Source organism: Pezoporus wallicus, unplaced genomic scaffold (genome assembly GCF_028554395.1).
Source record: "Pezoporus wallicus isolate ANWC-B61680 ecotype Strahan unplaced genomic scaffold, APGP_CSIRO_Pwel_v1 contig_11829, whole genome shotgun sequence".
Taxonomy (NCBI): Eukaryota; Metazoa; Chordata; class Aves; order Psittaciformes; family Psittacidae; genus Pezoporus; species Pezoporus wallicus.
The window spans coordinates 1,575,985-1,601,129 of NW_026635494.1; the positions used below are offsets into that span (position 1 = coordinate 1,575,985).

A 25,145-nucleotide genomic window follows, 5' to 3' on the forward strand; every position below is an offset into this window, starting at 1 on the left:
TGGGTTGAAAGGGACCTTTAAAGATCGTCTAGGTAATAAAATCCTCTGAGGATGCATATGGGATTACAAGGCTGGAAGAGGTCAGGCATGGTTTAACTTCTCAAGTAAGGGTGGAGTTTTCCAAGAGGCAGGGATGTGTATCGGGACAATTGTACATTTCCCAGGCACCTAAATGAGACAGAGGCACAGGATCCTTTTGAAAGGACAGTGTGTTTCAATGGAGTGCAAAAAGGATGAGGAGCACTGGTTTAGGAGTCAAAGATCAGGGTGGAGTGGGGTGATCCCAGCTTCACATTCCTCATGATGCCATGGAATAAAAAAAAACAGAGCACTTCAGTTTTGTTCTGGGCCGATCTCATCCTCAGATAAAACAATAGAATCGCATATACAAATATTGGCAGCGCTCAGCCTTGTTTTTCATTGCAAGCCCAAAGGGCAGGCAGCAGGGAAACTGCAAGCTCTTCTGAGCATGTCTAATCAGCTCTGCCTGCCAGATTCCCAATCTCTGGTGGCCAGTTCTGTTCCCAATTTATACAAGAATGCAGCTTCCAGTACGCGTGGTGCTCTGAGGACAAGCTCCGGTCCTCAGGCCCATCTGAAACAGGAGAAGAACACACACGGAGGGAGCAGGCAAAGAAAGGAGTTTATTAATTGGTCTCTCCTGATGTCCCTGCTGGGATCTCTACTCAAAGCCATGGGGCTTGGTGAAAGCTCTCCAGTGGATTTAGTTTTCCACTGCGCCTCCTGGAGGTATAGCAGACTGAACCAGGACTCCCAGCTGCTCTACAGGTCACAGCAATACAGAGGCTGCTCCATAGCAGAGAGCAATAACCACCACCCTACCCACTCATCAGTCCCACCCAGCTCAGAAAGGAGCAGACACTAGTCCATCATCACCCAGACAGAAGCAATTAGCTCTTGCTCCCTCCTCAGGGGTGTTTTCTCAGTTATTTCATTAACAGCAACAAGACTGGACCTTTATCTGCATCTTTCAACAGCTGAACAACTTTCAAAACAGCAGCATTGCACTATCTCATATAACTCTTAACCAAAAAAGCCACTTGCTGACATGTTTCAGGTAGTCCCCCTCTACGGTGAAGAGAAAGAGCAACATATCCGACAGGCAACTGACTTCTTCCTAGCTCTAAAAGAGGTAACATCATTCACGCTCTGGAAATGCCCCTTTCTCCCCACTGGTTACAAAGAGATTGGACTGACCAGCATAGCCTTAAACTACTAATTTTTAGGCATATAAAATTAGACAAGAGTGATCCTCTCCCTAGTAAGACTAACACTGGGATGGAGCAACCCAAACCTAATAAAACTCTTTCATATCCTATGTAATTTGAAAAGAAAACATCTCAACTGGCAGTATCTCAACTGTCCCACACAATTTTCTGACATACAGACTAACGTCTCATGCATTACTCTAATATCTCAGGAGTGGAAACTTGTGAGAAAGAGGTTATGGACGATGTTATTTATGCTACTTAAGCAAATGTCTTCTTTATGTCAAGTGCCTAATCATTTTCTTGTGTCTGTTACCTTTGTTCTTACCTTTTTATTGTTCTTCTACCTCTACCACACACACACACTCATATGTACATTTGGTCTTGGAAGATACGGAGATGACTATTATAAGGAGTTTAATCTTAAATAATGCCAGGATACAGAAAAGAAGAAATCGCTTTACACTTCCGTGAGCTAAGAAATAAGTTATTAATGCAAAAGCTGAGAAGTGGGATAATTTGAGGTACTATCAGATGCTGATCAGATTTATGCCAATGGTTAGCGAGCCTTAACTGCAAACACAGACGTATCAGTGTTCCTGTAAGTAAGCTGCTGCGTGTTTTAAATGGAAGTCACCTCTTCTCCGAGAGTACATTAGTCACATGTAAACTGTTGAACCTGGGGAAATAAAACTTTCCTGATGGTCACAGTAGTTGCCTTATGGAAGACTTTATTACCCTTACATTAGCTTGTAAAATTACCATTATTACTGAACTCAAAACTAACCACTGGTGTTTTGACTCAGCAGCCTTCTGTGGCAGAATACGACAGGCTGACCATGCACTGTGTTATTCATACCTTCAAAAGCAGAATATAAGGATTACAGGCTGCTTTAGCTCACTGTAGGATGTGCATGAGTTTAAATACCTGTGTATTATTGCTCCAGAGAAACAGGGTTTTTTTCTTCCCCCAAAGTATTCTGAGACCAACCACATTCGGTCTTGAAGTGGATTTATCAAAGCTTTATATTGTAGTGGAAATCAGAGAAAACTAATATTCTCTACACAGGTTTTGGCATCTAAGCCCCTCCTGAGACAGAAAAGAAGACCCTACAGAACATACACAGTGAGTCTGAACTCTTCAGTTTACCTTGAGCCCTTACACAGAGACCAGAAGCCAGCTACACTAGAGAAGTTTGATACAACTCCACTGCCTGTTTCCTGGACTGTTTCAGCTGGTTTTACAAGCACCAAAATTGCTACTGGCCTCTCATCTGATTTCCCAAGTTTTACAATCCAGTTTCTTTTAGGAATCCACCTTCAGAATGCATGGTGAGAAGATGATACTGCCTAAATAGCGTCACAGCTCTGTAACTCCTGTTACCTATGAGCTTGCTCAGACCTCAAAGAAAGTGCCTGAAGAACCCCTTGCAAGCCAAATTTAGCCTGATAGAAGTAGGTGGTTTCACTAGCAGTAGTGAGGGTTCAATTGAAAATCGGGTACAATGAAGCCTGCAGAACTGATAAAACATATACAAACCGTGATCAGAGACTTAGGTTTCTAAACCGTATTGAGGTTGCAAAAACAAATTGACATCAACATATGGGGAAAGTCTGAAGTTGCAGCAAACATTCACATATGTGAGACACTTTGGCATGCAAGAGTCCCCATTAAATTCAAATATACAATGCACAAGATTATAGTTATTCAGAGGCATTAGTGTTTGCAAGATCAGACCCCGAGATTTCTGTGTGTAGTAACAGTTACTTTAGGTTTAATCTGTTATTGCATTAATATCTATAAAGAGCATATATAAATACAAATCAGATGGCAGCTGCAGTCTTACTGAAGTAAAACAAAAAGATTGGAAGGCTAGGGGGGAATTAAGATTTCCATGATGGCAATTGCCAATGCCATGTATTTTGGCATTACCATCCTTCTCAAACTGCAGCTGGTTTTATTCCATACACAATATAGACACACACACACACACACACATATATATATATATGAGAATGAAAAAGACAAATTCATTTGAGAAAGAAGAGAAGGACAATCCTGATGGGGGAAATTGCTTCCAAATGGACAGATTGCCCTTACACAGGAGTAAGTGACAGTCTTCAGTATGGCGACCCCCCTCAGATTCGTGTGAAAAGCCTGATGTGCTCTACTTAACACTGTAGAAAATTCACTAGGGAATAATGACCTCTAATTTATTTTGTCTACAGTGATCTTCATCTGTGCTTCTCTTAATCTCACTCTGAAGATTCCAGGATACTTTTTAACTAGAGACTGACTCATTCTCTAGCTGCCTAGTAGTTAATCTGCTCAGATATTTCCCCAAATAACCATCTGCTCTACCTTGTATTTGTTTCACTCTTTGACTATCTTGGTTCTGGGTCTGGCCTGCTGGCGTATTCAGGACTCTTTAAATTTCTCCTCTGGCCTTATGTCTGGTTGCTTACGTTTTGGAGAGACAATAGAGGTGATACAGGCCATTATTCATGAGAAGCTTCAAGTGTAACGTGAGAAACATCTCATCTCCTGACCCCTGTTAGCATAAGAATTGCTGATAAAATTCTGGACTGAAAGAGAAGAATCTTCTGGGAAAAATATAGGCAAAAGTTTCACTTGAGAGATGTGTTTTGTAACAAGGATCCAGATTAATTCTCTGCCCAAGGACCAGATCTAACTCCTAATGCAGTTACTGGGAATCTAGAGAGGTAGCGTACGGAGACCTTACTTGCTTTTGAAATTTTAAAGAGAAGAATATTCTTTACATGCCTACAGCTCTGTGTTCTTATGCCTGTTTTTCTGTGTTCTTGCATTTTTTTTATCCAAGGATCATGAGGTGATTTGCAAAACTTCAGTGAATTAAGCCTCACAACACTCCTGGAGAGGAAGGAAATACAGTTCTTTTTGATTCTACATCTGGGTCACCTATGCTAAAGATTGGCAAGATCTCCTTGGATCACGCACCATCAAGTTACCAAATTTTAGCCAGTTTCAACTGCTCAGATTAAGTCCTCAGTGCATTAGACCTTACTGGCTTTCTCCAGTGTATTTGATTCAGCACAAACTAAACCAATACTGCTTTAAAGGAAAAAGTATTAAATAAATGGCAAACAGCAAACCAAATGGGCAATTAATATTCTTGGATGGATTAAAGGAAAAATCTACACGTACATCCTCAAACTATTCCAAAATAAAATCTAAACATACTGAGAAATGTTTATAGATGTGCAAACCGCTAATGGCATGCAAGAGGCTTATCTTTCAAATATCATAGGTCAGTGAAAAGGAATATGCGAATTTCCAAATGTTCCTTGCTTGGCTGATCCATCAATATGATAACTAATACATACTTAAACTCCTCAATGTACTCCCTGAAATTAAAACAACCAGATAGCACAGAAAGAGCTTAAATAACCATTATCAATGGATTTCAGATAAAAATCAAGACATAATTTCAGAAAGATCACCCAACACAATCAAATGAAATAGCTTTGGAAATGGGTCAGGGAAGTGTGAGCTGGCAACCCATTACATTTCGTACGCAGAGGAGCTCAGTAACAGGAAGTCACCTCAGATTAAAAGCTTGACGAAGTTGGTCCAAGCTACACTCCTCACTGATTGATGGACAAAAAGCCTTGAGTAAATTAACAACCTCTGCTTACCAATAATGTTGATGACAGAGTGGATGTTAGTTCAGAGATAGGGTTCTTGAAGAGACTGCACCTCTTCTCTCCTTGTTTTGGGAAATCAGGAGTGGCGAGATGTGCCCAAAAATGACAGCACCGGAGGTAGGACATCCTTGTGCTTTCAGCACAAACCCAAAACATGGCCCCATACTAGCTAGTAAGGAGAAAATTAACTCTCTCCCAACCAAAACCAGCACAATGGGTTTTCAAGTCACCAGCAGTTTAAAGGCATTTAGGGTCCTAAAGATCATGCTAGGGACCTCACTGAATGTTCTGCAACACTGAAACACTAAATTCCTGTTCATTTCAGAAGTCTTTCCTTTGTGTTTGCTTTCACCTCATTTTTAACCTATCCCTGTCATTATCAACTGAATACCTTTCAAGTTCTGACCCTTCAGCACTGTTTTGTTTAAAATAGGAAGTCCAAGGCATTTACATGCTCTTGTAAATGCTACCTTGCTCTCAAGCAAAGTCCTAGAAGACTACAGCATGGAAAAGAAACAGCATGGGAGAAACGAAGGAAACCCATCAGGGAATCAATGTGCTGCCCGCATGGCAACACTTTGCAGGTTTAATGTATGGAAATGCAGAAACACTTCCACTTTCCATTATAAATGGTGGCGTCATGCAGAGGTTCCAACTAAAATAGGGTGCCTCAGTGCTACTGACACATTCGCTCTGCAATCCAGGTTCTTAATACCAAGCATTACTCAATTCACCACAAAACCACGTGAATGAGGAGCACTGGAAGAGCAGTCTCACAAATTAGTTCAAGGAAGGGCATGTCAAAACAAGGTAACTGAAAGCACGGGTCAAGGGTAGCAGTGAATTCACACACATGAAGTCGGAGAGGAAGAATGCTTCTCTCTGGGCGTCTCTTCCTGTTCGTCTTGTTTCAGTGCTGGCTGGCCCAGCTACCTCTCCTGCTCTCCCTTCTCCTGGGTGGAACCCTGCAGTTCTTTGATTTCCTTTCGTATTTGCAGCTATGTCATTTCTGGCTGACCCTTCCCAAACCTCAGATGTTTTCCTCTTGGAGCTGCGGGAGCATTACGTGTGCTTATCAAGAGAGCAGCCTGGAGCTGGGCTAGTTTTAAGGTTTAGAGGGTCTTTAGCAACTTTCTGGCTTTGAGAAGCTGGGAAACCAGGAGGAAAGATGGGAGCCATCTTCCCCATAATGTTAGCTTTTATTGTGCTTTCTTCCCCACATGCACCCAGAAAGATAACACCACACTTTCTTCTGGCTGTAGAGCTGTTACTGGCTTGGATAATAGGACTGTTGCTTACCAACATCATCAGTTACTGGAAATCATGTACAAAATTGTCCTGTCTCCACTTCCTGCTCCTCTCTTCCACTCCACACAGTCTCTTCTAAAAAGGGCACAAATAACTAACATTAAAGATGAAGCTTGTGGCTTGTGAAGCTTTGGCTGCTTTAAAAATCAGACAGACCGAGTCAGCTCAGCCCAAATTAAACCCTGGAACCACAGGAGATGGCCAGGCCACCATGGGCTTTCACACACATCTGCACTACGGTTTGAATCCTCACTGTTTCATTTGGGGTTGCTCCCACCTAGATTATGTGGTTAAGCCTCTTCTCCCACATGGAATTTGACTGCTCTATGGGTGTTGCTTCGGGGGGGGTTTATGGGAGCTACCAGGCTACATTTTGGTTAATGGGTGAGAAACCCCTAATATTTAGGATTCCCACAGGATGTTTCTTTATCCTTCCTGCTTTCCAGCATGTCAGAAATACCTACCATCTTAACAGCAGCTTCTAAAGAATCACAGCAACCCACTCTGCTTGTGCAGGACTGGTCGACAGTGCCACACAGGAACCTCAGCTGGCAACCCTATACACACCAGAAGGCAGATCATGCACAGATCCTTGAGGTGCCACACATAAAAACCTAGAACACCTTCATTTCATAAATGCCCTTTCTTAATGTTACTCAAGCTTATTCATTTAAACATGCCATCATCCATATTACACTCAGAAGCCTACCGATACAATGCAAAACCACCACTTCCAGCTGCTTTGAAGGGGCTGGAACAACATAAATGAGTCCTAAACATCTTGGATTTTCTGAGGAGAAATATTTCCATGGGCAAATGAAGAAAACAGACTCCCAGGGCCCCTCATAAATTCTGGCACAGAAAGGCATGTGCTTCCATTGAGTACATTTCAGAACAATATTTCCTGAGGCATTTCTGAATGGTATTGATTTACATGCAAAAGATTATGTCTGCAGCCATGCAAAAGGGCCTGGACAACAAAGGTGAACAAACAATGTATCAAGAAACAAATGTAGACCTTTTTTCTTCAAGTTAATTAAAAGAAACCAGGTCTGATTCCCTTTGTTTGATACCAGTAGGACACTATTCACTGCTGGGGAGTTAATCCTGATTTAGTGCAGCAAATCAGAGCGATACGCGCCCAGCATATGAGCCATTCTAAGTTGCACTCAGACAGAGACTTCAGCACAATGCTCCCCACATCTGCAACAAACTTGGATCAAATTTTACTAATCACCTACCTCTTTTCAATCCATTATGTTGACCATTAAGATAATCATGTGAATTTGTAAGTCTGAGATGGGGGAACCATGTGAGCCTCCATGGTTGTGTTTCTATGGAAACAATTCCCCTGGCATCTTCGGTCCACATTCGGTATTCCTGTCTGTTCGCCTCATTCACACACTCAAAATCCCCATTTTCCAAACATTCATTTCAGGAGGGTGTGTTTTCCTCTTTTTCCTATTCATTCATCAATCTGGATATCAAAGGGATGATGAGGGATGTGGCAGGTCACTGTGTCCCACCCTGACCCAGAGAAATCAGGATGAAGGCAACAGAGCAGCACAGTCTCCACAGGTGACTCCTTTTTAGGGCTTTTGCTTTTTTTTTGGTGCAACTGGAAAGACTGCAAATTAGTCCTATTTATGTTTTAGAGCTTTGGCCACTTTCATCCTCAGTGAAGATCACACGTAAGTTAAAATGGAAACTAATATCTGTAACAACTTCCATCCAGAAGCTACCACACTCCCGTCTTCTGCTCCTGGCAACTTCATCTATCTCATAAAAGCAATCACTTATGTGAAAGGTGTGAGCTCCTGAACATCATGTGCAGCCAAGTCCCACTGCACTTAAGCCCTGGGACAGAACAACTCCCTCCCCAGCTGGAACAAGGAGCATGCAATGGAGCCAGAAATTAACTTCACTGTTAAAATTTGGCCATAATGCTTCAATTAACACTCCATCCTTATGGAAAGTACCACATCCCAAGCAACAGGGCCTCCATCACTTCCCTTCTGAGACTATTTCACAGCACAATGAGCTTCACACTTAATTTTCCTAAGAGTCAGCCCACGGTTTTAATTGCTCAGTCTCACTGTAATTCAATCCCCATGGACCATCGGGAACAATCCGCTCCTTGTGTCTGCAAAGTGGCCACCATCTTGATCAACTCAGCAAGGACAGAACTAAGGGTTTCTAGGGCTGAAAACATGAGCTGCTATACTCTACTTCAACTAGCTGCACTCACTAATTGGGGTATTTATAGACTGCTCCTCTGTGCAAACGGTGCACAGAAGGAGGCACGTCGTATACATTCACTGGTGGATTACACCTGCAGCTTCTCTGTCCCTCCATTCTCTGCGGCTATGTCCCTCCATTTTCTGGGACTATGTTAGACTTTACTGACTTAAAAGCTCCCTGTATTTCTGTGAGAGCATGTGAATCAAAATTTAACAGAGGGTCCTGTCAGTCCATCTTTTTGCCAATATTGAGCTCAAGCATTAAACTCAATTTTAAGCTTTCTAGTACCAGCTCCGCTCCTTACCACTCTTGCCCCAGAACAGCATCAGCAAAGGCAGAGGTTCTACAGAAGGAAGATGTCCAAATATCCTTTTCATTTATGCATTCTGTACTCTGAATATACCAGGAATTAACTTCCAGGATTTACACCACCAAACTACTGATCCCACTCCTGCTGTTGCCTGTTTTTAAAAGCACAAGGGCTGCGTTTTCAGACAGTCTCATTCGGCACAGATCCCTTTGCCCCATTGTTTTCACTGGAACTGTGGTAAGTTACACCAGAGGAGGATATTGCTCTAAAAAGGTTTTGCTTTAAAACAAACACACAAACAAAAACAGGTTTAGACAAGAACGGGGATTTTGAAGCTGCATTCCTCTCTCCAGAAACTTCCAATAACTTGCAGTAGTCTTGACTTCACCAAGCCACAAATTTGTAATGCCTTTAATCTTCCCATGTAAGTCAGTTCCTCTATTCCCTTAATTGTTTTTGTTGCTCTTCTCTGAATTGTGTCCAATTTACCACACAGTACAGACTACATTACATCTGAAAGGCCAGAAGTATGGTGTACAGAAGCTCGTTTTCAGATTCCATGACCTCAATTCTTGGGAGGATTTCAGAGACCAGACACCAGGCTATAAATGAAGAATGTGTGCCCGTATAACTGGGTAATTTAAATGCATTTTCTGTGAATAAATCTACTCGGGACTTTCTTGATCTGTACAATCTTCTGCCATAGGGGCCTAACATAAAAATACTTCAAAGGCTCTAACAAATTCCCTCAAGATGTGATCTTCAGCATTTCAAAAGCTGAAAGACATAGACAAGGTTTAAAGTGATCACGATATATTTTCAAGGTAACACTCTTCAGCAACTCCTGCTCACCCATTTATTGAAAACGAAATTCTGTCACCTCTCTCTATATCTATCTTTCTAAGATATTGACTGTCTTAAGAACAATGCAAAGACAAAGTGAATTTGACTTTTGGTTAGGGTTTATTATGCCTCATTATCTTTAAATGAAGCACAGCAATGCTTCCTTCCTTCAAATACCTACTTAGTTCCAAATGGAAATCCTCTAGCCACAGACCCTCACCACTTCCCTTGCCTCTTGCAGCACTAAGTTTAGATTGGGATTCAAGTTTCAGCCCCAATCTCTCTCTCTCCATGTTGAGCTGAAACAAGACCCTGCGTAGTAAGACTTTAGTGAAAGGCTGTTTTTATGTTACACCTCAGTCCCATCTCTGATATTAATTACATAGGTTGAGATTTAAACCGAAAGATATAAAGTGGCGCTCTTGGCTGCAAGCAAGACTCCTCATGTACTCCAACTAGTTTCATAACAAACTCTCCTGGACTATGGCATATTTAATGAGAATGCAGATGATCAATTGCAGCCCGCCTTGCATGGTTAACTCAATCAACAAACTACTAATGACTCCAGCATGTTACAGCTTTTTTGGCTAATGAGAACCGCATTGACCAGATTTTTCCCGTTCTCCCAGGATCAAAAGCCAATATGGAACGAGTTCTGGTACAACTGTAACATTAGCCTGCAAGCAAAACGCTGACCAGCAATGGCAGGACGCAGCCTGAGTGTCGTTAGGGAGAGAAACATCTCTGGGGCAGCCTTTTCTGAACCTTTCCATAGTGCGCATGTGTCTGGTGTAACCAAAGCCCCGAGACAGAGAGCTGCAGCAGGGCTTCCACCTTGGTGCATGGCATTTTGAGCCAGAAAAGCCTTTTGTTCCCCAGCGTGCTGGCTGCACAACCTCCTGTCCCCACCACTCCTCCTCCTCCTCCTCACCACATTCTGATGCAGGGTAATTTGGAGCAGGTGAGAAGTAAATACACTCTGCTTCCTCTTTCTTCCACTTCTTTGCTGCCTGTTGCTGCAATTTGCACTCGCCTCCATTTCTTCTTCCCTCCTCCTTCAGACAGAACTCACTTGACCATGGAAAATCCAGCAGCTGACCATGCTCTAAGTGAAGAGCAGTATTTACTGCAGAGCCTGAGGACTGAGATGGGAAACAGTTCATCAGGTGTTATCTTGCTTGTTACCAACCACTGTTAAACAAAGATTTGCTCCCACAGAAAGCAATGGAAACAATTCAGCGGCTTCAGTCATCTCTGGACTAGGGCTTTGCTTCCTTACAAAATAACCTCCAGTTCCCAGTACTGTCTGATGTCTAAAATGAGCAATTTCTGAAGCAGACTTTCCATTCTGTTCCCTGGAGAAAATGCTGCCGTCTGACCAATTTCTCGCCACCAAGAGACCTTGATTGCATTTTCAGTTACACTATCATTTTGCCGGGTGACAAGTCACTTCCTTTCCCCAGTCCTTCACTTCCCTCTGTCAAACAGGGATAACACCGAATGCTTTGTCCTCTAGGAATTAAAACTGCTGCAGGTATTGGTTTGCTTTTGAGCAGCTTCACACTGCACCACCTGAGAGCCGTGCATTCTGCCATTCCCTGGCTGCAACCAAACCAAAGCAAGAGGGAAAAACACACTGGGTAAAAAGGGGAGAGAGAAGGAGTAATTAGGACTTGTGAAGCAACTGGAAAGCATCAATTCTCCAAAGCTTCTTTTCAGACTAAGCTAATTTGCTAGTATCATTTTGAACAAAAATGATGTAGAATGCACACAGTTCATCAATAGGAATTGTGTTCCTTCCTCTTTAAAAGGTGCTCCCTAAACAGCTCTCTCCACTTTAAAAGGCTTAAATATTAAATATCACTCAGTCAAGTCATAGTGGGGGTCCACACTTTACCTCATTCCTCTCTTAACAATGTCCTCAGGCCAGCTGACAGGAATTCAGACACATAATAACTTCCCTGGGCTGAGAACTCTTCACCTCGGGCATGCTCTGCTCTTATCTGCAGTGGGAAATGTTCCCATTCATTTCATGGTCCACTCTGACCACAGCACTCCTTGCTTCACTGACTTTCCCCCTGCGTTATTCTCCAGGTTCAAACTTCCCAGCCTCACCTGCAAGCCCATGCACGCCCTTATTCCAGTTGCTTCCTCCTCCCTCTTAATTTAGGCTTAGCTTTCACCCTACAGCGTCAAAACTGTCCCCTTCTCCTTCCCACGTCTTCTCCTGTACCACCATTCTCACCCCTGCAAAGCCTGATCCGTGGAGCTCCCCGCCAGCATGGTTAAAGGAATGTCCAAGTCATTCCAGGCTTTATTCTCCTGGGCATCAAGAAGCCAGGTCTTGAAATATGTGACTGGCAGCTCCTGCGTGTGGCTGCAGTCTAAAGTAAATCAGTTAGAGCAAAAATGACTTTGCCACTGCTCTTGCTTTTCTTTTGTAAATGAAACAGGGCATTAGCACAGCCAGTTTTATACTACAGGACTCCTTCCTCAGATTGCTTTTAAGTTCATTAAGTGCCAGCTTCAGGAAGAAAATGGTAGCATTTGATTTATTGGTACAGGGGGAAAAGGATGAAGTAAGCAATAAATCTAGTAACAGCAGAGTTACTCCAACTCACTGCAAGCTAGTCCCAAGGAGCACCTAGATTGCAGTCCAAGATGAGCACATATACCTGATGTCTGGGGCAAAACCTTCCTTTGCTGCTTGCCTCAGTTTCCCTGCTCAGAATAAGACGATGCTAACTGTGAAGCTGAATTGCATTACATTTGCCAGACATACAAATAGGAAATCATTTACTCACAAGTGTCCATGGAGACAGTGTTATCAAGCAACACACCTGTATATGTCTCTAGGATACATAGAGAAGAACCAACGTGGAGACATTCAGGTCGTCCTACAGTTACGACGCTGCCTTAGCCCATGAGTTATTTTGTTCTGGTACAGACTCCCTGTGTGAGGCTGGGCAAATCATCAAATCCTTCCCCATCTGTACAACAGAAAACCAATCCATCCTTCCCCATTTGCTTTGTTGTCTCAGGGCTACCGGCATTACAAGCTCATAGGGCCAGAAAGCGATTCCTTCTGGATATGCGTACAAAACTGAACTGACAGAGCCTCAGATTCAGCTGCTGCACTACCAACACAAGTAATGGGCCACCAATACATTCATGTTGGATAGACCAAGGCTTAGTGGCAGAAAAGAAGGAAACTGCTTACCAGGAATGGATTATTTGTGACTTCTGAAGCAAATATGAGAAAATCGATTAATTTTCTGCCTGATTTTTTTTGTCCCTTTTGTTTGTTTCCTTCCAAGAGCAGAGAGGAATGACTAGAAGGTTCTCTGCACAGATCAATGGAACTAACACCCAACAAATGACCTTTCCTCAGTGTCTTATAAGTACCTGTCAACTTCAGGAGTGCCACCACAATTGAATGGAGAGATTTAAAGCCAGACTATTCATTAGAGAGCAAACTATTATTCTAGAGACTTAAATGAATTGGCTAGTGGCCAGCCTTCCTTACTGTTTAGGTACCACTAGTAAAATGGAAAGTGGCTGCCATTTGGTTTGCACAAAAGCACAGAAGAGAACAAAGTCTTTGAAGAGGAACAAGAACCGGGCTGTTCAACTGATGATGGTGTGACATCCTCACAAGATGGTACAAAGGGGAAGCAGACATACAGCATAATCAGGGAATCACCCAAACTAGCAGAAGTCTGTAAACACCAAGTATAGCCTCTATTTTATGGCATCACTAACAATCAACCAACTAAGCACATTATAATGAATGCCTTCATGAAATAAAGAGGCTGGGAGGGTGTCTCAATAACTCCAATTTTCTTCTATACAATAGGTACTACTGACTTGCCATATACAGTTCTGAATTAGAAGCCAAAATATTCTCCTCTGTGATGTAGCTCACATTTGCATTAAATGCTAACATTTCAAAGTAGGAGTTACAAACCTCACCATTAATCATCTGGTTTGTATCAAGTGATGTGTCACCTTTATCTCCCCCGAGCCCTTTTCTCAGGATAACCTTCTTCTCAAGTTCCTCTTCATTTTGCATGATTTAGATTGTTATTTATGATGACTAGGACAAAAATAAAAGGGACTAACACGAGATCTGTTATACAACACCCCACGTATCTGTACAGTACCACCAAGAATAGCACTTCAGCTCTTTATGCTGCTATAGTACAAGTATCACCATACTGGGCAAGAAGATGTCAGCAAGAGAGCATTTGTGCAATGTAATCTCCTTATTTCACTGGCATCAAAGATGATGATCAGCTTCATCAGGTCGTTTGATTCTAACGTAGAGAACTAGTAATCAAAATCCTCAGGCACTTGGATGACTCGAAGCCCCATGCCTTCCAAAACATTTTCTTGGGTGAAATAACCTCCTTCTGCAGATGGCAAGTTTTGAAAGATGGAGACCATCCCATTACTTCATCACTGTATCTCTCTACAGAACTTATCCAGATCCTCAACACCACCACTACACAAGTCTACTAAATTATGACCAAGATGTTCTTGCTACTATGCATCCAAGTGGCTCGATTTTGCATTAAAACCTTTCCATACCCCATTTCTTTGCCAGTGCCACACAAACTGCTGTAAGGCAGCTTGAGGTTTCCACTGCCCTCTTCCTCTCCCCCACACTGCAGGATTCTGCAGATCACAAAGCAAATGACGCTTTCCATGCTCTGTTCCTAATGTCTTTGAGATGTGTGGGCTTCAGGTCCTGCCCTCCACACTTAAAGTGGCTGGCTTTCCTGCATTTGGGTTGTGTTATCCCAGCATAGGTGTTTTTCACTTCACTTGGCTGGGAATAGGCACTTACGTTAATAAGGTCTCTGACAGATGCCATCTTCCCCTTTGTTTTCCCAGAGGTTCCTGCCATGTTCCTTCCACTCTTATTTACTCAGCAGTCCGTTTGAAAACTTACTGTTCTCCAGCACTGGAGCGGAAGCTTGTGGTTACTGGTGGCTTTCACAAAGGAAGGGTGCATTTCAGATGACACACAGTAAAACAGTCTGACCGTGTGTAAAAATAAGATTATAGCTCATAGCCCATGGTTCCAAGCAGTCCAGCTCTGCCGCAGATAAGGCAGGCTGAGGAGGCTTAGGATGCAAATTGAGCACTTTTCCTTCAAATCCTACCCAGCTGCTGAAGATGCAAAAGGCAGTTTTAGGATTAACTTTCTGGTGCAATTTGTTTCCATCAAACTTTGCTTGTGATGATTTCGCTGAGTGGGTCCAGAGTCTGTTACAGTAGAACAGGTAGAAGTGGATATGGAAAAAGATACTTCCATTCTTCAAAGGCAGAAAAACAATTTTTCCTCTTTTCTGACTGGATACAGTTAAAGAAGATTACAGCTGGGTTGACTGCTTTCAGCAGCTGAGCGTTTGACCTATAATGCTGTAAAAATATAACTAACCCCTTCATATATTGACTGTCAAGAATTTTCCCCTACATGCTTTCTGTTTTTCTTAAGTCTCCTTTATAAGGAAAATTTGCATATGAAGATTGCTTGGCCTACTTCACGATCAGACAGAATAGATTGTACTAAATAGAATAGAGATACAGTTCAGAACTATGCCTGGTCATCTTAACCACCCAAGAGAGCGTGCCTTGAAAACAAACAGGGTGAGGAAAGGACATAAAAGGAAAGATCACGTCTCTTCCTTGTGTCCAAAAAGCTGAGAGAGCACTTAAGTGGCCTGTGTCATTGAAAGATGCCAAACAGCAGCAACACCACACATTCACCACTTCCAAAACTGAATCCATATTGTAAGAGCACAAATGGGGAGGCTGCAAATCAGTCAGTCCGATCTGCCCTCCAACAGGAGACAGCACCATGTTTTGAGCTACTGCAACATGATGCACAACAGCACCACATTACAGAGCTGCCTTCCTCACACATGGACTTTTGAAGCAGAGGGAAACGTTTGTGCAGAAGCCCAACCTAGTGTGAACGTGTTGACAAAGCTCAGAGGAAACAGCTATCCCACATAGAGACTTTTTACTCCCCCTGCACCAAAGAAGGAGGAAAAGAGTGCAGGCTCTGAGAGGTTCCCAGTGCTGCTGCTTTGTGCAACTAGCAGCCTTCACTGCAAGCACAGCAAGGTAAATTAACTCTCTCATGTCCATATATAAGGTTCTACATTAGCCTTGCACATCACACCAGATGCAGCACGTGCTTTGGGCAGTCCCTAAAGTACAGATAGCCAAGAGCCGAGAGGAGATTTAAACCCCACTTTTACACAGTTTTTCCCTAAGCACGTGCCAATGCCACTGCCAATGCCAAGGACTTGGTGCTGCAAACCACGTTGCTTATTGCTGCCATCACCGCTGCAATACAGAGCAGCTGTACATCACATCCTAATGTGCCACAAAAAACAGTCCTACTCAAAGTGAAGGTCTCCAAGATCCAGGTCCCACATCAGTCCAGGGAGATGCATCCTGGCTTTCCCCACCATCAGGGAGTAATCCCTGCCTTTCCTCAAAAGGCCTTTGTTCACATACAGAGCAGCCTCAGCATGGCCAGCTAAGAGCTGAGGGGAGCCCAAAACCACACACAGACACTGGGATTGCCTTGTGATTTTTGGTGGTGAACTGCTGATGACAAAGAGCTTGGCACATGAAGGACCAAGTCAACGCAGTTAGGCACAGAACAGGTCCTGTGCAACTCCTTACTTGCCACTTTAAGTTTAACTTTGCCTGTTTACTTTTAATTTAATCTATTCTTTTGATCTCTCTTCCTCTCCTTCTCTTGTCTCCCTGAGTTTGCTGACACAGTAGAAGCATGACAAGCTCAGACAGGCTAACCTACTTTTCTCTTTCTCTCTTGTACATGTTAACGCTCCCGCTCTTCTACCTAGCATATGAAAGCATATTGCAACTATCATTATAATGATACTTCCAGTCCCCCTGTGAAGTAATTCCCCCAACTGACAGGTGAAGAAACTCAGAGACACACTGAGCTCTTCAATTACTTGCCCCTCCAGCTTAGAGGAAGCCAGCAACACAAGTGGAAATGAAACCCAACAGAGTTCTGTTTTTCTTGGTCCCAATCTATATAAAATTGTTATAACTCTACCCATCACAGGTCTGTCAAATACCTGCATTTCTAAATGCAGTAGTAGGAGCAAAACTTTAGATATCCGTTACACGGACTTGCAAGGAACACTCATCACCATGTCCTGTGTGCCTTCACTCTTTGCTGCTGCCTGCTAGTTCAGATTCATGGGGTCCGTGCTGCCTCTAAAGCTCAAGACGTGTGTTAACAGAAAGAAGCTGCAGGTACCCACTTTTGGCAGCCTAAAGCCTCTGTACTGCATGGAATAGTTTGCTTACATGTTAAGCCATGGAATGTGCTCCATTTTTCCTGTTTTTAGCCTGAACTTCCCCATGCTCTGGACTCAGCTCCCTGCGTGTGCTCACTTTTGGGAGATTCAGCTGGACTTGGCCATGTTCAAACCAATGCCTAACTGAATTTCATCATAAGCACAAACATCACTCAGCCAAGCTATTTTCCCTCTACGTGTGGAATAATTCAGTGGTAAGCCACAAGCTCGAGTTTACAGAGATTAGATTTCCAGTTAGGATACTGAGTAAAATCCAATATCCATCACTCCCTCCGGGGTACTGAACAATCTTCAGCACTTACAAACACCAACATCCAAAAGCAAGTACACTCTTAAAATTAGTCTCAAATTACTTGAATTCAGATATTGACACCCTTGGGGTTAATATTCCCAAAGGTCTTCTCTGCACCAAATCATGCCTTTATTTTATGAAAGCTGAAATTAGCACCTTATCTTGAAGCTTAGTCTGAAAGACAAAAAAATCCAACTACTACTAGAAGCAAGTGATAGTACCCAAAGTGGAGTCTGGACAAAGCATGTAACATATAACAGAGCACTCAAAAAACCTGAAATCATATCAATTTTTGAGGTAAGTTACTTGAGCACCATTTAAATCCCTGTATAGGCTTGTTACTTCACAACCAAAGTGGCTTTAATGAGGTTGCACTAAATTTAGTTTGGAAGCGAATCAAGTTTAAATGAAAGGAAAACACTTTCACCAGGAACAAGAGTGACCACAAAGGGGTTCAGTGCAGTTTAACTAATGCATTTTATGTATGCATCATTAGTTTAATACGAATTAACTTCTGACTGTTCCAGGGTAGACAAGCCCACAGTTCTTTACATCTAAATGTGTAATAATACTCCCTTTGTCTTGTCAGTTCAAACAGTGAGCTCTCCGGAGCAATTGTATTAAACACACAAGTCATATTACACTTAGGCCGGGATCTGCTGGGATTCAGATCCATACAGCTCCTGCACGTAAGCAGTAAGTATCCTCTTTGGACTACTCTTGTGAGTCAAGTTATTCGCACACATACCTGCAGCATCAGGTATGACAAATGAAAACCTTAAGCTGCGTAGCATCACAAGAAACACATTCTCACATATGCAGTACTAAAACCAATAGCTCCATCCATGGTCTCCCACACCAAAACACCAGGGCGGACCTGTGTGTGAGTATTGCAGTTCTAATGTTTAATTATCTTGAACACAGTGATATCCACACCACGCTAGAAAGAAATCAATTCTCCCTTTGCTCTCAGCTATAAATGCATGTATTCCGTAATCAGCCTAACAGAACAGACATATGGGATTGTACATCTGGGAAGCATATGAGAGGTCTTCTCATATATAAAATTATGTTGCAAAGCATCTCTCGCTGACACAGCTTTAGGTACTTTTCCTTCATTTGCACGCTGGAAAATTTGACTGATGTTTTTGGTTTATAAGATATTAAATAATAACCACCAAGTTGCATTTCTGGGATGCTTTTCACTCCTAAAATATCCCACTACACCTTATGCATCTTATCTGCAGTATTTCTTTGACATGCTTGTCCTCTCTGCCATTAGCCCTGTGACTCATTTCTGACAAGAGGCTGCCTCTGGGGTTAAACTGGGCACACAAATACCCTTTTAGGACAGATATTAAAGGGTGAAACATCACAAGACCTCTAGAGCAGCAAGCAGACATGAAGGAAATGAACTGGATTCATACATGGCTTCAGTGCTGATGGTCTGAGGGGTTTCTAAAACCAGAGGAGGAGAATTCCTACTGCAAAGCAGCTCCTCAGGAAGGCGCTGCCAACACCAGTGGCTCAGAGAAGACAGCAAGCAGAGCTTCATCACTGCCTGGTGACAGACTCCAAAATGATGCCAGCACATCACAGGCTCATAGTGAACCAAAAACCATAGTCATCTTCCCACCCAGCATCTGATTTTCCTTTCCTTATTCCACTGGCGACAAACCAGTATGGATCAGGCACCCTGGGCTATTAAGAAATCAGACCCCAAGGTATTGTGCTCAGTCACAGGATGGCTGCAGCACCATACTGCAGTTAAGCACTTGTATTTTTCCCCTTTCTCTCCCAGTTTTATCTTGGAGGCCCAAAAAGTCATTTATAGGAGCACAGGGTCTCTTCTGTGCTGGAACTGCTTTCTTTTCCTCCCTCCCTCTGTTTTAGGAGAGTGGCGATGCTATGAAAAGACCGGATCTTGTTTTATTTTATTGCTATTAGGGGCAAAGTAAAAAGAGTGAGACCTATAAACACAAAGATGCCAAGATACAAGGAGCCTCCATGCTTGAATGCCCAGCCCTGGCTGCTTTGTTCCGTGAGTAATAACCAGCACGTTGGCGGAGGTCATATATATACGTGTTTGCCACAGTGCAAGAAGCGGAGGTGCGAAAAGATACACTTTATGCCAAAGGATCATTTCATTTCCTATGGCACAGCATCCCTCTGCCCCCTGCACAAATCATAAACCTTCTTTATATTCACAGCTCTCCTTTGAATTGATACCTCCTGTCCCAGTTCTTCTTGTCTCTACAGCAGTAGGTGCTACAGAAATGCTTCCGAGTGATTCAGTGCAGAAAACATTTGGGGGAAGAACAACATTTACGGCTGTGTGACATGGACCCACTTAGAACCCAAATCACACAGCAAGTAACAAGACTTAACTATAAGCTTCGAATTCGGACCAGACCGGTGTAAGTTTCACTGCATTCAGCCATCCCAGGCTAATTTAGAGCTTTCTGTGGCAGCAGCTCCCAGCAAATCACCTGGAAATCTCATACACTTCAACTCCAGAGCCCTCTGCATTCCTCTGAAGCCTGACCTACCCAGCTGGCCTCACTGCCCTGACCCACAGCAGCAACCCCAGGCCAGGTACTCCTGCGTCAAAAGCGCTGAAGTATGAGCCCTAAATTTCCTAGGAAGGCAGTAACTGTGCTTTATGTGAAGCTCGTGTTCTGATATAGCTCCTTAAAGCTGCCTCTCCTCTGCAAGAGGACAAAATCAACTCAGACCTGAACACCAAACTTTGGTCTGAACTGCAGAGTCCAAACAGTCAGTCTATGAAACCATTCAGTAGCATCATATTGGAGAGCCAGGGTTCGCCTCTTGGTGCTTCTTCCAGTTTCACGGGACTCATTGGCTATCGTTCACAAATCCAAGGTGGGAAGAGGTGGGTCTGTAAAACACTGCACAGTGTATCCCAGGGCTCGCATGCATCCCGAGGACGTGGTGCTAAGTCCAGGGTTTTCCAACAGATTTCCCCACAACCCACTGAATACACAGTGCTCAGCCTTTCTGTGGGGGGGAACTGGGAGCAACATGTTTGCCCTAAAGAAATCCTATGCTACTGATGAACCACATGGGGCAGGGAAGACTTCAGCTACACAAGCAGGTCACGAGAATACACCCCACTTATTTCAATAGAATAATGAAAAGGGTCCAGTGCTGAAGCTTAGTATTTGTGCTTACACATCATTTCAGTTTCACGTTATTGTCTATAAAAAACAAAGAGGAAAGAACATGCAATACGATGCAAAATAAAATACACACGCAAAAAAGGGAATCCATCAGCCCCACCACCGTTATGGTCCAAAATGAGCTTTCAGCACAAACCCTAAGTCTTTGTCTATCCACATTCCGCGACACAAATTTCAACAGATTAAAGCAGCTGTGCTCAGATCCAGAACACTTCTAGGCCATCAAGGTGAGACTTTTCATTCAGGCTCATAAACTAGGACGTCATTGGAAATGCTTTAGAAGCCTAGCAAAATGGTAATACACATGCCAGTATGTGTGACCAAAGGGATTACCCCAGAATGGCTCACCTGATTAGTTATACAAATGCCTTCCCCCCCCCCTTCTTTTTCCCCTCTTAATCCAAGACCATGCAGAATGCCAAATGAGAGCATGGAGCAGGGGATGCAGTGGAATGTCTGAAAGCTACAGGCTTGGGATTTATATTCCATGTTGAATTCATTGTTCTCTCTCCTACCCCCGCTGCCCTCTAAAATATGCTGCAGCCATGACAGAAATAAATTAGCCTGAGGTACAGGTCACACCTTCAAGGGCAGTAAGCATTCTGGGTAAAATCAATGGAGAAGATGGGAGTCTCTAACAGCTGAAGCAGAAAGAATGATGCATTGATAGCTTTACATATACCCAAACAAAGGCACTTTGGAGAAACCCTAGTCCCTGCTGCCTTGTGAACACAAAGCTCATTTCTTCAACCACCTGAACCCCAACAGCAACACAGAGGCGATTCAGAAAGGCACCCATTTCCCTGGGGAATTTGCATAGTGATGCAGAAAATCCTATTTCTTTGCATGTCTGCCGAGGAAGGAAGGGGATCCAAATGCTGAGTTCTGGCCCAGGTTGCAACTCCCAACTACAGAGAGCAGAATCTGCACTGAACTTCAGCTTAAAGTTTGCAGCACTTTCCAGTCTCTTAAGTGGCTGAAACTGAACTCAGACAAAGAATCCCTGAACTTCGGTGAACACAGAAACGAGTCCAGGAGGCACCAACAGACACTAATACTGTGCGCTGTATTCATCACTTTCTCTGTGATTTTAAAGCAACGGGTAATATATTCAAAATTACCCATTGAGAACCTTAAACTCAGGCTTCAGTATCTACGAATCACAGTTCCTCTGAAATGAGGTGATACCAAGACATGGGACATAGGGAGATCCATGCAGAAGTCCAGTGGGTTTTGTTAATGCCCCTACGGTAAGTTAAGTATTAACTCTCAGATTGAGGCACACAACCTGTTCAGACACTTCCTGGATCCCACGGGGTTCCTACCTGTGTTTTCAGGTTCCTGAAAGCCTTAAAGCCTGATCTAATCTCTCACAATACTCCTAATAATAGGACTTCAACACCTCAGTCCTGCAGGAGTTTCTGACATTGCTACCCAGGGGGTTCTCAATAGACAGAGCTAAAAGCTTTTCTCCTCTTCTGTCCCTCCCACACTTCTCCAGAGACAACTTTGGCCCCAGTGCAACAGGATCTAAATCCAAATGAACCCTGATGTTGTGCAAAGCCAGCAACAAAGTGTTGCACATGTAAGTCTCCTCTAGGCTCCTTGTTCGGTTGGTTTTAAACCACTCGCAACATGAATGCTTATTTGATCATTAGACTCACACTTTCACCTATGGCGAAACAGAGCGCAGTGTTCAGCCGTGTTTGTACTTACATTTGTGGAGTCTGTGAACAATATGATAAATAGAATTGCTTTCATTTCCACTGCTACCTGCAAAAATAAATGGAGGAATTCACCATTAATACCAGTGCTGCACTGGAGGATTGTCTTTTGCTTACAGTCCCTTTTCTCTATCCCAGGCATGGTTGCATGTGGCAGTACCTGCAACATCTAGGAGAAATTACACTAAAATCAACAGCTTGAGGAAAAGTGCTCCTCAGAAATCATCCATGTCTTGCTGCTTCTGCTCTGAACACCTTTGCATCTTCAGACATCTACCTGAACCCACCAGCACACAGAGAAAAGAAAGAGCTTGCTTCACTTTGGTCAGTGGAGAAGAGGACGCATTACTTAAGCGCTTCGTAAGAGTAGAGCCCTGGCCCTACAGTAACCCTGGGTGCTGAAGTTCCACCTGTGGCTGTGACTGGCTAAGGAACAGACCTCAGCAAGTGGTGACCGAGGGGACAGGTCCAGATGCGATTCCTCCAGAGCAGTGGATCTGTAAAACCCCACTGGTAGAAAGGTGTTACTTGTAGATAGGCAGCCTCCATCAGAACTTATAGATGAGGGAATCAGTTTTACTGTTAATGTGTAAAGATGTTTTTAGAAAGACAGTGGGCTTTCAGCTCCCACATGGCTCATTCCCTGCAGCTACTTTCACACAGTACTCTTGGGGTCAAGGAAAGTAGGGAAAGAAAGGCACATTCGAGATCTTCCCAAGAATGACCCAAGATCATCTGCCTCAAAACAAACATTAGACAGAACAGCCTGCAGTGACTTGCCCTGCTGTTCCTTGGTTCTTCTCAAGGACACAAGGGCAGGTTACTGCCTGAGGTACCATTATTAGCTTCTGCCTTGCACTTCTATGCTAGATATGAAAAAATACAGTTGCACCTTCTCACATGTAGTGCAAACTCTGTGATTCCTCAAAAGAGAAGCAATGTCATCTAGTGTAGCTTTCTCTAAAACAAATCATCCCCTATTTGTTTTACTTCACTGCCCGTAGTGATACAGTTTTGGAGAACATTCCAGTAAGCACAAGGGTACATTATCTGAACAGATCACGTTTAGCATCTCTAGGTCAAGAATGACCCATTACAGATAAACCCATTTGGGGTCTGTTATTCTACTGCAGTGCCAGACACAAGCTGGCTTACTTCGCTGAGTGACTTAGCCAGGGTGTTTCAGATGGGTCTTGACATCCTGATAACTCAAAACGCTCTGAGCAACCACCATCTTCAAAAGAGGCCTTGACAGGGTGTCTCTGTGTAAGCACTGAAACAAGGAAGCTGCCACGATTAACCACTCCAGAGACCCAAGACCATCGTGCTTCTGCTCTGCACGTCCTAGACAGGAACAAACTCGCAGCAAAGGTAACCTAGTGCTCAACAACATATCCCATTCCTGCACTTCCTGCTTTCTCTATTCAGATTTCACCTCTGCCTGTTGATTATCGCTGGTTTCAGAAGATATGTTTCCATTTCAGAGAGCAAGATCACACGTGGGACCTGGAGGAGATGCATTGGAAGTTTTTCCCCATTTAAGTTGTTCAAAAAGCCAGGATTCAACACACAAATGAAAGAGAAAACCATGCTACACACATTTGCAGCAGCTTGCTTCATTCTGGAGGTAGATGAAAGCTTAGGCAGACCCAGATATTTCCAGGAACTATGGAATTCCCCTCCTCTGTTTTAAGAATAAAGAAGGATGTAAATGAAACAAAGGAACAGTATTGGGCTTGCCCTGGAATACCTGGGAAGGTGAAGAATGAAAACAAAGACAGGGAGATGCTAAATAGCTTAGTGGCCAAAACCTGGCCAATACTCATTTAATGGACCATTTTATACATCACAGGTAGGGTTGTTACGATCTGGGCTCCATGGCTTAAGAGTTGTTTTCCACTTCTAACTTCTGCAAGTGTCGAAACTGCAAAATCTCAACCCTAGGAACGGAAATGAAATAATCCAAAAACATTTCCTGTCCCTAATTACATTTTGCACGTGAAGCGGATTCATGCAAAGCTGCTGGATTTGTATACCTGAAAATGAACAATAGCACAGGGAATGCCATGTTGTTCTCATCTGGATAAGGACAATATTTTACCTTGCTAATGTCATTAAAAGGATCTCAGCTGAATCTGCGGGCCTAAAAGTTAGCATTCAAAACTCAAATCAGGATGTGCAGAGTTGCAGCCTGGGCTTATCACTCCTCTGGAAGCACAAGACATTTTCCTTCCATAAATACACAAAGTACCTTACAAAAGACCCTCCCAGTCACCCTCCCCATTTCACAGCTAAGGAAATGGAGGTGCTGCATGCAAAGAGGGGAGAGACTCTGTCCATCTGCAGCACAACCCTGCCTGCCTCCTTAATCCCCTGCAGATTGCTAAATCAAAGAGGAAAAATGCAAAGAAATTTTCCCAGCCTCCTCTCACCCAAAACTTCCTTGGATCTCAGGGGATAAACGTAAGGAAAGATCAGAGAGCTTCAGCTTTGGTCATTTGCAGATTCCTTCTGCTTGGCCTAGCTGCTCCCCGTCCCTCCATGTATGCGCCGCAGGTAATCCCGGTGGGAATCACACGAGAGACCCAGTGTAACCCAGTCACTTTTGCTCTGTTCTCACCCTTTGCAAAGAGATGCTGAGCTTTCTTTTGCAGAGCGGTGAGCAGCAGCAGCAGAACCTATTGTAGTCTGAGAAGATATGCACTTCTAATCCTGAAACGAGGAGTATGCGTCATAACTAACCTGATGCCCTTTATTCTTTGCATGGGAAATCAACTTCCAGCTTAGAATAACCAAATAAGAAATACAGAGCTTTTCAACACACCAAATTGATACATCTGCATGTATAGCTTTACCTTTGGTTATCTCAAGTTTATAACACACATAGAATTCAAATACTGAAAGCTGTATAGAGTCTTCACACTTACAGGATTAA

The 25,145-nt window shown here is 43.3% G+C and overlaps 1 long non-coding RNA gene across 1 annotated transcript in view; it reads right to left on the bottom strand.

Annotated features, from left to right (window-relative positions):
* The window catches only part of LOC130611787 (uncharacterized), a 36,552-nt gene that overhangs the window by 10,112 nt on the left and 1,295 nt on the right, over window positions 1–25,145 (bottom strand). The window contains exon 2 of the long non-coding RNA XR_008975315.1: window positions 22,203–22,259. This is a non-coding gene — a long non-coding RNA (uncharacterized LOC130611787). The remainder of the gene's footprint in view (window positions 1–22,202; window positions 22,260–25,145) is intronic.